An 11979-nucleotide genomic window follows, 5' to 3' on the forward strand; every position below is an offset into this window, starting at 1 on the left:
AAGGAAGTACCGGGCTGGACACGCTGTGCTCTGTGGCTTGACAGACCAGCGTTCAACAGTATGCAGACATTACAAATAACCAAATGGAAATCACGTGAAACGGCTGCTGATCCAAGGCAGCATAATCTCTTAATCCGTTCTCCCCAAAATAATATTACCAGCTTCAAAAGCTGATATATTTGAAGGCTGATTTTCTAGACAGGCAAGGGGAAATCTGAAAAGTTTGTACTCTGTTGTAGATAGTTCCTTCTGAAGGAACACACACCAGTTCAGCTCTCAAGTGAATGAGTCTAAAATATTCTCGTGTTTGAGTCTATGTATTTCACTGACTCCAGGTCAGTGGTGAGATGGTGAAATGTATGGTGAAAAAGTAGCATTTCATTTCCTTACGCTTTTTGAATCGCTTTTCCTTTCTTTCACCAACAGTAGGAGCAGGATCAGTGTTTTTGACTTGCGTTCCTTGAAAATAATCCCTGAAAGTGTGAAACTGGGGAGGTGAGATGTCTCGCACTTTTCAGCAGTATTGGAAACACGTTCTTTTGGGAAAACTGGCAAGACTATCACATGTGGGTGCAACTGGGGGAGCTAAAAGAATAAAGTGAAGTCCTTCTTATTTGTTTATATGATTTCCAAAATACATCTTATGGTTTTGAACTCATTGGGCCCAAAATAATGAAAATAATAACAAAAAGTGAACAGTCTACCCTTCTGATAAGAGGAACAAAAATATTTTAGAAGCCCCTGAGCATAATGTAGCAAGACTAGGCATAATATAACAGAAACCTAATAGAGAAACAATCACAGAACCACGGAATGGTTTAGGTTGGAAGAGACCTCTGGAGATCATCCAGTCCAACCCACCTGCTAAAGCAGGTTCACCAGAGCAGATCACACAGGAAGGTGTCCAGGTGGGTTTGAATGTCTCCAGAGAAGGAGACTCCACAACCTCTGTGGGCAGCCTGGTCCAGGGCTCTGGCACCTCAAAGTAAAGAGGTTTCTCCACATATTCAGATGGAACCTCCTGTGCTTCAGTGTGTGCCCATTGCCCCTCATCCTATCATTTGGCACCGCTGAAAAGGATCTGGTCCCATCCTCTTGACACCCACGCTTCAGATATTTGTAAACATTTATGAGATCCCCTCTCAGCTTCTCTTCTCCAGGATGAACAGACCCAGCTCTCTCAGTCTCTCTTCGTAAGAAAGGTGCTTTAGGGCCCTCATCATCTTCATAGCCCGCCGCTGGACTCCCTCCAGTAATTCCTTGTCCTCCTTAAACTGGGGAACCCAGAACTGTATTCAATGTCCCTAACTGGATACAAATAGCTCTATAGATTCTGGACATAAGGCAAAGTGGGATGTCCTCTTGGCTGGCAAGCTGGGAAAACAGAATGTTACACTAAATGAAGAACGAGCTACGTTACTTTTGCTGAGTAGTTGCACAAAATGACAATATGCATTCTCAAAATATTAGATCAAGGACCTGACACAGGGGGGCTGGTGGGAAGACACTGGGAACCACTGGAGACCCTCGATGTAGACTCTGGAATACCAAAGATGGACTTACAGCAGGGATTATGTAAATAGTTTATGTTTAATGCAGTAACTAAGTGGTAGAAACAAATGAATATGCAATAGGTAAATGTAATAAATACGAAGACGTGCAAATCACACGCATGCTCAATTAGAGGAACAGTCCTCTGAGTGTCCGACACACTGCAGTACAAGTGCCTGCTTTTTAACACTTTCAAAACAGAGTTAAGGGGTCTTTTTGCCGACTTTTTGGAATCATTCCATAGATATAGATATTGAGTCACTGCCTGTAAAGTGTAACCTCTTAGGATTAGACTGCAGTTTATTATTGTTTAAGCCAACAACGGTCAGCGCTGAGATATTCCATGCAGCTACATTCGCCCTTTGTCTTTCAATTATAGCTGGCGATAATAATCCTTTTAGTACTTTGAAATGTAGAAGAAAGTTTTAATAAATTTTTCGTCATCCAAAAATACAAATATATTAGGTTGTCAACACATCATGTTACATGCAGCTTCAAGTTCAGATCATTCTTCTGTCAGTCAGCCCTAGGCAGCCTGCTCTCTTTATTGAAGTGTTCATTCAAGCTATTTGTCTCATTTTTCTATTAGCTGTGTGTAAAGGAGTGCAAGCTCCAACGTGCTTGTCATACCGTATGGTTTCAGGAAAATGTGAGCAAATAGTGCAGTCACTGGTTCCTACTAGTTGTGTGAATGAGACAAGCAGCAAGCCAGGCTGGTGTTCATTCAGGCACTGCTCAAAGACTGGAACACAATACTCTGAGTAATGTGTCCTGATAACTCTGTATTTGTTTAGGTTTAAGAAACACTAAAACAATTTAAAATTGAAGTTTATGTTGCCCTATGCTACAGCTCCTGTGTCTGTGATAAATATATGTTATTCTCTGTGGGTTTTAAAATGTTTTCCTCCATTTTTATTGCATTGCAAACATTTATGAATATGAAGTAGACTTACAAAGCTCAAATCATAAAATAAATAGTGTTGGGATTTAGGTTTGTTTGAAGAGAGCTAATATGTTTTAAAGCAGGCCGTTTTATGACATTGTTACATAAACCATGTGGTATCTAATATTCGATAAAAGTCAGTAAAGCCCTTAGCATAATTGTAGTGCTGTTGTTTAAAACAACTGTTTTCCTAATTCAATTTCCAAACAGAGCAGACAGCTGTACTCTATGAATATGTATTTGTTGATCTCTGCGATTCTTTGTATGTTATGTAATGGGTAGCAAATTCAATTGTAGAACACAAAGATTTTCCATTTAGTGAGGACATCAGTAGAGTCTCCAGCCACCTTTCTGTCCAACACCAATTTTTCATTTACTGTCAAGGAAAGATGGACCTGATCCTTTAACCACATCTAGGGTGGCAATTGAACTACCCAGTAAGATTAAGAAAAAGTTTAATTACACACATATGAAATTGCTGCATGGCTAATTTGCAGCCAAAGTGTCTTTTTTGGGGGGAAGGGTGTGTTTCTTTGTTTTTGTTTGCTTTTTTGTTTTGTTTTGGTTTGGTTTTTTTAACTGATAATCATGCAAAAGCACAGCTTTTAGAGCTTTTACTCTAGAAATATGTAAGGTGTACGATAGAAAAGTCCTGGGTTTTGGCCAGTAATAAAATGTGAGTTGCATTAGTAATTTGGCAGTAGCAATTATATGTTTTCTAATTAGGTTACTAATACACATAAAAGTACAACCAAATAGTCAGTGTCTGCAGCAAGTGGCAGAAAGTACTTTAGTTTGAAATGCTAGTGGAGGCTGGAAATGGTAATGGGAATAGTTAACCTAAGGGTATGAGCTCTCTGCAGGGAGTTTTAAGAGAAAAGAAAAAAAAAGAGTAAAAAATCCCGAAGCAATTAAGTTACCCCAATGCAGGAATGACAGAAAGTTAATGTTACTTTTATACCTGCGTAGGATACAGTTAAGTTTAAATTGTTGTTGGTAGAAAAAAATAGATAAGGAAATGTACATTATTCATCAACAGAACTGAGTAAAGACTGGATTGATGAGTGATTTACAGCTGCTCACCACGTTGTAAAAATCCATTATGGCAATTATATTTGGCTTTGAATAGTGAGGAGACAGCACTTTTGATAACAATAACTCCATGGCTTGCTCAGCCAGGAGTAAAGAAAACCATTCACGGGCATTTCATTGTGTAACTTTTATCTTTATCAGTTGCCAATAAAATCATAGTTTTGTCAATCCTTATTTGGTGGTGTGTTTTTCCAACCTCATACGTATGTGCTTGATTATCTAAATGGGTGGTAATTACAAAATTTTATGAACATCCCAATGTAGGTGGTGATGGAAGATGTTTCTACCAAGCATAGTTAGACTGCAGAGAGTAGAACCTCAGGGCCTGTGTTCAGGTGTTTATCTCCCTTATCGCTCATTTTGGCAGGAGGCACCATGGATGCAAAGTGATGGTCTGAAAGCCAAGCAGAGAGCTCATGCCAGTTCAGCCCCTCAAACTATTGGTTCCTGAAAGATTTTTTCCCCCCCAATCTCTTCTCAAATGAGAGTTGTCAGTGACAGCTGGACTCACTAGGAAGACAGCTGTCAGGGGACAGCAAAAATAGATTTGAATGATTACATTTGTTTTTAGAAATTCTCAGAAAGTGCTGAGCGGACACTGTCAGAAAAGTTCATGTCTTGCAGATGTCTCAGAGCAAGAATTGTAAAATTGCATCCAAAATCCCCAAATACTTTTCGAAAATATGGCCATATATACTTGGAAAATAAATTCCACATCAAAATGAAAGCATTCTACTGGAGAAATTTGCAGCTTATGGCTTGGCCAGGCCTGCTCTTCACTGGTTAAAAACCTGGTGGGATGGCCAGGCCCAAAGAGTTGTGGTGAATGGAGCCAAATCCAGCTGGCAGCCAGTCACAAGTGGTGTTCCCCAGAGTTCAATACTGGGGACAGTTCTGTTTAATCTCTTTATCAATGATCTAGATGAGGGGATTCAGTGCACCCTCAGTAAATTTGCAGATGACACCAAATTGGGTGGGAGGGTTGATCTGCTGGAGGCTAGGACGGCCATTCAGAGGGATCTGGACCAGCTGGATCATTGGGCTGGAGCCAATTGTATGAGGTTCAACAAGGCCAACTGCCGGGTCCTACACTTGGGTCGCAACAACCCCAGGCAGCGCTACAGGTTTGGGGAAGAGTGGCTGGAAAGTGCCTGGGGGAAAAGGACCTGGGGGTCTTGATTGACAGCAGCTGAATATGAGCCAGCAGTGTACTCAGATGGCCAAAAAGACCAACAGCATCCTGGCTTCTATCAGGAATAGTGTGGCCAGCAGGACCAGGGCAGTGATCATCCCCCTATACTTGTCACTGGTGAGACCTCACCTTGAATCCTTGTGTTCAGTGTTGGGCCCCTCACTTACAGGAAAGACATTGAGGTGCTGGAGAGAGTTCAGAGAAGGGCAACGAAGCTGGTGAAGGGTATGGAGCACAAGTCTGATGAGAAGCAGCTGAGAGAGCTGGGGCTGTTCAGCCTGGAGAAAAGGAGCCTGAGGGGAGACCTTATCACTGTCTACAACTACCTGAAAGGAGGTTGTAGCATGGAGGGGGTTGGTCTCTTCCTCCAAGTAGCAAGTGACAGGATGAGAAGAAATGGCCTCAAATTGCACCAGGGGAGACTGAGATTGGATATTACAAAAAATTTCTCTGAAAGAGTTGTCAGGCATTGAAACAGGCTGCCCAGGGAAGTGGTTGAATCACCATCCCTGGTTGTGTTGAAAAGGCACATAGATGAGATTCTTAGGGACATGGTTTAGTGATGAAATTGGCAGTATTAGGTTAATGGTTGGACACAATGATCTTAAAGGTCTTTTCCAACAAAACAATTGTATTATTCTGTGTTAATATGATTCTATGATTCTATGTGTAAAAACAATTCTTGTATATATGCACAGATGTGTGTGTTTGAAGACAAATAATACTTCATGATTCACAGATGGTTCATTTTTAAGTCATTAATTGTCCTAAAGTTAAAGAGACTTTACAAGAAGTTTATTCAAACAGAGAAGGAGACATTCTCATTTCATTGGATTACATACTTTTCATCCTTTCCTCTGGTACCAGGAGTGTCTACAGTTATAATTTTTCTGGCAGGCTGGAGCAACTTTGGTAGATTTTATTTGTAGGGTTGGTAGTGTTTCTATAAAGTAAGTGTGTTCATAATACCATATTAAATGAGGTCTATGTTGTTAAAATTTAGCTTACTTGTCCAGCTGGGGTCAGAAGGGGAACGAAGTGCAGAACTTCTGCCAATACAGAGTGGGTGGCAGTGTGATGTCTCAAATGCCGTCTGTGAAACTCAGATTTCCTGAAGTGTTACCAGAAAAGAGAGATGGCTACATATATGGGTCCTGACTGATGACACAACAGGTTTTCATGCTCCAAATCAGGGGCATTATGAATTAGTCAAGTTCCCAACCCATTCCACTGAGCTGCTGATGGACCTCAGCGTATTCTCTATCTCTTCATTTGAAATGTTCTCTTCCCTTTGCTGTGTAATGGGAAAATAATGTCAAAATTGTTGATTACCATAACATCCAAAAGAGCATCTAATTATTCTCTTCCATTTTCAGTCTCAGCTGGCTGTTTGGGGTTTTGTTTGTTTGTTTGTTTTGAGAATCACTTAAAACTGTATATAAAAGAAAGCTTGTGCTCCAGTTTTTCTGCAAGGGATATTTATTCTGTATCATTTAAAATACTGATAACAAATAATGTGTGTTATGTTCCCTGCAATTTATTTTTGTTTCTTCTTCCTTGGTTTCTAAGGCTTTTGCAATCACACTGGTCAGTCCCTAATAACTTGGGAGCCAAGAGCCAATTTCAGCCACAGATGACCACAAATACAAGTCTCACAGGTAAAACGGTTCTGGTGAAAATCTGTAGATGAGGCAAAAGCAAACTGAATTGGTGACTTCAAGGAGAGAAAAAAAGCATCACATGAACTCAACAGTTTTTTATGCCGCTCAGACGTGCTGTGCACACAAGCTACAGATAGGGCCAACAAGTCAACACAGATACAACACTGAGCCAGGCCTGACGTGTTCTTCTTTCCTCCCAGGTGGCAGTGAGAGAAGGTGGAAGGGCTCCTAAAAGTGTCATGGTGAAAATAAGAGAAGAGTTGGGATTATTACACTGGAGGTACAGGTACGTGGGGTGCAAATCCATGGGAAATCAGGCTTCGCTAGTTCCACTGATAACAGCAAAAACAATTTATGTTTTTCGTTTTAATGACTTCTGTAGAAAGACATATCACATCTATTAAAATAACCGAATAAGTTTCTAAAGGGCCTTTGGGTGAGAGCCTCTACTGAGACAAAAAAAAAAAAAGGGCTTAATTTCCTATCACAGTGGGCCAGATTCTCAGCTTGTATGAACTGGCAGGATTCATCTGAAATGAATTGAGTTGTGCTGACTTAATGCCAATTGGCCTACTGTTTCAGGATGTTAAAAATACTTCCAAGCAAATACAGAAAATAAACAAAAACTTAGGCAGGAATATGTTTAGGGAAAATGGGCATAAAATTACAATATGAGAAGCTGTTACATTGTAATAGGAGATGGTAGGGAGGTAAAATATTAACTGTTTTAAGATCTAAGGGGAAAACTAATTAGGAGATTCGTCACTTTCTATCCCAAAACATTTCTCAGTTTTCTTTACCCTGTTATGGGAAAGGGCATGGGTTTGGGAAGAAGACCCATACTGGGATAAAACCCTGAAGAATGGGATGCAAGGATGAGACTGCACTGTGAGAAGGAGTCAACTTGGTGAAACGCGGAGCCGCATTAGGAGATGGGAGCCTGGGAATTGCTCTTGGCTGAAACACAGAGGATCATCTGTGCTCACCGCAGCATTCCTCTCCTGTTCTGCGAGCAGACTGCAAGGCACAGGAATCCCACCACCCCTCTGCTGTTGCTGATCTCTGTGAGAAATGCTGGTTAACTGGAAATACTGGCGTTAGAGGAAGCTAACAAATGACTTGGTTCAACTCACATACTTTCATTTCTTAAAAAAACAAAAAATCTGCCCTGACTGCAGGGAAGTCCAGAACCTTTTGTTCAGCTAGTTTATAAGTTTTAATTCTTTCTGTCTTTTTAGGTCAATTCTGAAATAACACAAAACCCCTAGTAGATTTCATTGTGAATGTAATAATATAGTTCCAACTTTTTTTTAAATTTATTTTTTCCAGTCATAATTATTTGTAATGTATATCAGATTTGCATTTTTCTGAAAATATTCAGTGTGAGAAATACATAAATAGATCAACGAACTTTGTTTAAGAAATGCCAGAAGATGGCGTCTGCCTACTTAATTTGCTCCATCAGATTCAAGTGCAGTTTTGCACTGCAGATACCTGATCATCTGCATTTGCTTCCACTTGGACTCCTGCCACGTTTAGGTACAAACCAATTAGTGTTTACCAAGTTAGGAACTATTCTGTAATTTATTTGCTCATCGCCTTTCAATGTCTGTCCTGGTGGAGCATTTGTTACCACTTCAGATTTTACTTTTGAAACTTAATTTCCTTGTGGACTTTTGCCTTAATGCTCGTCAATACTTATCTGAGTTCCTCAAAAAATGTAACATGTTAATTTGCTTTAAAGAGCACCTTTTTGAGATGAGTAGGTAAAACACTTTACCTCATTTGAACTGAGGCACAGAGAGATTAAGGATTGAGATATATAGTTTACAATGAAGAAAACCTGTTTGTTGGGTTTTGTTTGTTTGTTGGGTTTTGTTTGGTTGGTTGATTGGTTTTGTTTTCCTGGAGTGTTTGTCTAGAAAGAAATTGCTACTGCTACACAAAGCAGCCCCTTGCAGAAGCAGTCACTGCTCGTACCTACCCACTCCCAGTATCTCCAGTGCTTTGCCATTCCAGTCCTGACTTCTAGGTCTAAAGTCCATCTTTTCCTTTCTTAATCCCTCCACAGCAACATGGCTGGAGAGAAGTGGATGTTGTTGCTTCTTTCCTGGAAAAATACTAAAAAAAGTAATTGCTAAGGGTAAGATTGAGTTTGTGGGTTATGGGAGAGGTGGGTAGTTCCATAGTCTGGGGGAACTAAAGCAAGAGGAGGGAGATTGACTGTGGGAGATGGTGGGAGAGGGGAAGCGTAAGTGGAGGCAAAGACCCTGTGCCCTTTTCTATCTCAGTATCCTCCAGAGCTGTGCTGGCATCGCTCAGTATCCCTCATCAAAAGCCCGCCGAAATTCATCTGCTTGCCTCACAGCCAGCTCCTAAACCCAGGGTCTTCCCAGCCCCTGCATGTATTTCACGTGTTTTTCTTCAGTTGTCTCCTGCCAGCTTTCCTCTTACCCATCTGCCACCGACATTGCCACTGCCACTAGGCTGAGTTTTGCCTACAGAGCTGGAAAGCTCAATAAAAGCCACCATCACCAAAGGCACACATTAGAGAGTATTTCCCAACTTTAGCATCATTAGTTTTTCCTTTCCTTTCCTTTCCTTTCCTTTCCTTTCCTTTCCTTTCCTTTCCTTTCCTTTCCTTTCCTTTCCTTTCCTTTCCTTTCCTTTCCTTTCCTTTCCTTTCCTTTCCTTTCCTTTCCTTTCCTTTCCTTTCCTTTCCTTTCCTTTCCTCTCCCTCTCCCTCTCCCTCTCCCTCTCCCTCTCCCTCTCCCTCTCCCTCTCCCTCTCCCTCTCCCTCTCCCTCTCCCTTTTATTACGCAAATGTGTTGTTTATCTAGTTTATGTTGGATTCAGCAGCCTGGGAGGAGATCATGCCCTGACATGTCACCTGTGACTGTCAAAACCTGAAACCAGTTTCAGATTTTCTCTTCAGTTTGTCAGCTGGTCCTGCTGGCTTGGAACCTGATTCTTTAAGCTTTATGTCCTTCGTTAAGGATTCACATGAGGTATCACACTGAAGACAAAATTCCTTAGGGCCAAATCTGATCAAAAGGCGGCAGCCAGTAAAACCAGCATTTCCAAATGTAGGTTACTGCTGTCAGTGAGGTGGTCTGATACTGTCTGTCATTCAGATTCTTTTTCTTTAGACTCTGAAATTTATTAATTTTGCCCAAAATGATCTAGAACTTGTGCATCCAAGTTCTGTGTCCTGTCACTTCTTAATCCCCGAGAACTCATCTCTGTTCTCTGAGATCAGGTGGGATTCTCAAATTCATCTGACTTTTCCAAGGTAATCAGAACGCCCAATGACAGAGTGAAAGACTGAGTATGTATTTAAATAGTATGTCATCTGACTAAAAAAACCTGGAACGCACAGAAAATCTGAAGAGAACACAGTGTTAAAATGCAACTTTTTGTCATTGCTGACTTCTAAAACCACTTCAAGAAATGCTATTAAGAAAATCACTGACAGGGTTGATTTCTGATGTCACCGGGCCGTATGGGAGTTCACTGAAGTAAGCAAGATTGTATATGTGTGAATGAACAAAATTTAGCTCAGAGTTGTTCATCTACCATGATTGCTATGCAGAAAATATGTGTTTTGGCCATATTCTGTCCTTTATGGAATCATAGAAATGTTTTGGTTTTAATTATCTTGGTACAATTTTGAGAGAAGAACAGATATGACATTTATACTGTGTTGAGCACATTTGAGGAAACTCTTTAAAGTTTTAAATAGAAAAATATCTATAGCCCTTTCTACCCAATCTTGTCTCTACTGAATAGGTAATTACTGAGATTAAACAAGCATCTCTAAATTGCTTATGTATTCCAATTGCTTCTATTTTTTGCTGGCTTTATGAATGTCCTTCTAAAGAAAGCATGAAAGAGATTTTATTTTTAATAGCCTGAAGAAGAAATTACTTTCATTTCAGGAATAACAAGTTCCTGTTTCTGAGGAGTGAAAACTTTGTTTCGCAATACTTGAACTGGTTTCCACTTCAAAGTTTCTGAAGCAAGAGATCTTGTGTGTCTTCTTAATCTTCTGAATTAAAATCCTCGTACTATTGAATACAATAGAACAAACAAACAAAAATTCTAGTGGAGTTAGAATAAGAATGTGAGTCCTTTCTCCCAGCAAAAAATCATTGATGAAAGGAATTGCTGTGCCTGATCCTCAAACCCAGTTCCCAACTCCTGCAGCAATAACAGCAGTTAATTTTTTAATTCATAGCGTTGGAGATGCTCTTTCCATAATCTAGGACTCTATATAAGAAGAAATAATGATCCTGCCAAAAAGTACTCCTCTGACTTTAGCAGAACAATGATTTCATTCACAAATTGCTATCACGCAAATGTGAACAGGACTAAGCACAGGCCTTAGATTTGCTAATTTCCGTTTCTTGTTGAGTTTTCCAAGAGGAAATGATGCATTTTATTCATGGCTGTTTATTCACAAACCACAAAAAAAGGTGCAAAAATACTACACAATATTCGTTGTATTCATACATAAATTGTGAGTACCATGTTTAACGCCTTTTATCCAGAGCAGCTGGACAGATTTTACAAATATAGACTCTGCAAGAATCTCTTCCTATTTACTGGCCTTCCAATCATTCCTGGGGTGCCTCACACATGGTTATAAACTTACTTAAATTGTAAACTGGTCAGTGAGTAAAAGCCAGTAGATCTGAGTCTTTCGTGTTGTTTTTGCGTGAAGAACAGAAAAAGACAAACATCTCATTGCTTTATTTATGAAGTATTGTTTACAGCCTGCTGGTATATGGAGAGAAAGCAAATAGGTGTAGCAACTGGAAGCACCATTCCTTGTTTGTCACGTGAATGGGTTTTGAATGCAGTATAGACTTTATATATTTAGAAGAAAGGAACTGAATAAGTGAAAGTCTCTACTTCTATCTCAAAGGACTCCTAGAAGTAGTATATCTTGTGTAGCTATTGCAGTAGCGTGTAGTCTTCTTACCTTCAATTTATGGCAGGATAACTGGCTTACTCTAATAGTAGTGTTCTATTTCCTTCCACTAAAATAGTTTTATTATTCTGATAACTGGATAGAATTGGCTGATGAAAGTGGCGTCTAACTGGGAAATTTATTACTGTGTGATATTTTTTTACTACAGATACACAATGTTTGGTATGCATTGTTAAAATGTGTGGTTCCAAAACAAAATAGACTTTAATTAATACCAAACATATGATGTGGCAGAAGTCTGTGAAGAAAAAAGCAGGTCGTCTGGAGCTAAAAGTTCCTTCTCAGGACCTTATTAAAATCTTTCATAACATTATGGAAAGGCCTGTTTAAAATGTTCCTGTGGTATCAAGATAAAGGAGTGGAACTCTAATTTATCACATGATCACTCAAGGGATGATTGTACATAATAAAGCCGAAGTGAGATGCCCCTGATTTTTCATTTGTTTTCATTTTACAAATATTAATCAAATCTTCAAAACTTCAAATAAGTTCCATAGACAGATCTGTCAGGTTCACCTCTTTCCCTTACTCCTTCCCACCTTCCCTT

Source organism: Patagioenas fasciata, chromosome 2, assembly GCF_037038585.1.
Source record: "Patagioenas fasciata isolate bPatFas1 chromosome 2, bPatFas1.hap1, whole genome shotgun sequence".
Lineage (NCBI taxonomy): Eukaryota > Metazoa > Chordata > Aves > Columbiformes > Columbidae > Patagioenas > Patagioenas fasciata.